This window comes from Athene cunicularia (assembly GCF_003259725.1).
Source record: "Athene cunicularia isolate RWA chromosome 25 unlocalized genomic scaffold, athCun1 chr25_part1, whole genome shotgun sequence".
In the NCBI taxonomy this organism is placed as follows: domain Eukaryota; kingdom Metazoa; phylum Chordata; class Aves; order Strigiformes; family Strigidae; genus Athene; species Athene cunicularia.
The window spans coordinates 484,096-484,919 of NW_020799134.1; the positions used below are offsets into that span (position 1 = coordinate 484,096).

General features: G+C 39.6%; 1 protein-coding gene across 2 annotated transcripts in view; it reads left to right on the top strand.

The window, feature by feature from the left end:
• The window catches only part of LOC113488745 (putative small proline-rich protein 5), a 2,041-nt gene that overhangs the window by 1,047 nt on the left and 170 nt on the right, over window positions 1-824 (top strand). The gene's annotated exons all lie outside the window — the stretch shown is intronic.

Consider the following 824-nt stretch of genomic DNA (forward strand, 5'->3'; position numbering starts at 1 on the left):
GAACTGCTCTATTAAAATTTCCATTTTTCTAACTTTTTTTTTTTTTTTTTTTAATTTTTACTATCTTCTCTCTTTTATATGACAGCAGATTTGCTCCCATACACGATCAAAGATTCTAACTGCAGCCTAAATAAAACTTCGTGGCTAAAGGACTTACAGCTTCATTCTGTACGTTGTGATACCGAAGCACAGATGTGAATGGACCTGTTTGAGGGATCCCAGTGAGTCAGCAGAGCATCACCCGAAATCCATGATGCCTCACGTCTAATCCAGAATACCATCCCAGTGTTGACACATTCTTGCCTTTTATGGGACAAGAAACTGTAATTGCTGGGTTAGATGGGCATGACCTGTACATAGACACGGAAAGGAAGACCAAAGTTCATCCATGATTCACAGGAAAATCCAGGATCAGAAGCATCGACCTCTACCACGTTACACTGTTTTGTTTATTTTTTTTTTTTCCTGAGCTACAGCCCTGTCTAATTCATATTTCCATAAGAGCTGCAGAGATGCCGTGGCTGAGTACTGAAAGTAATACTAATACTAATGCTCTGCCCGATCTAGTAGTCCAAATACCATCTCCAACATCACTGTGAAAATAAAGATCTTCAACCTTACTCTGGAGGCAGACACATGGCCCATGTGGCCACCTTTTCACCATCTCAACTGCTATAAATTTCCAGAAAGTAAACTAAAGACAAGTTCTGTTTAAAATTTTGGAGGAAAAAAAGAAAATATGTAGGTATGCACCATATCGCAGAATTAGACTAAAGCAGATTCTATAGCAAGATCTATGGGGTTTGCGTGGCAAGGTTTGGGGG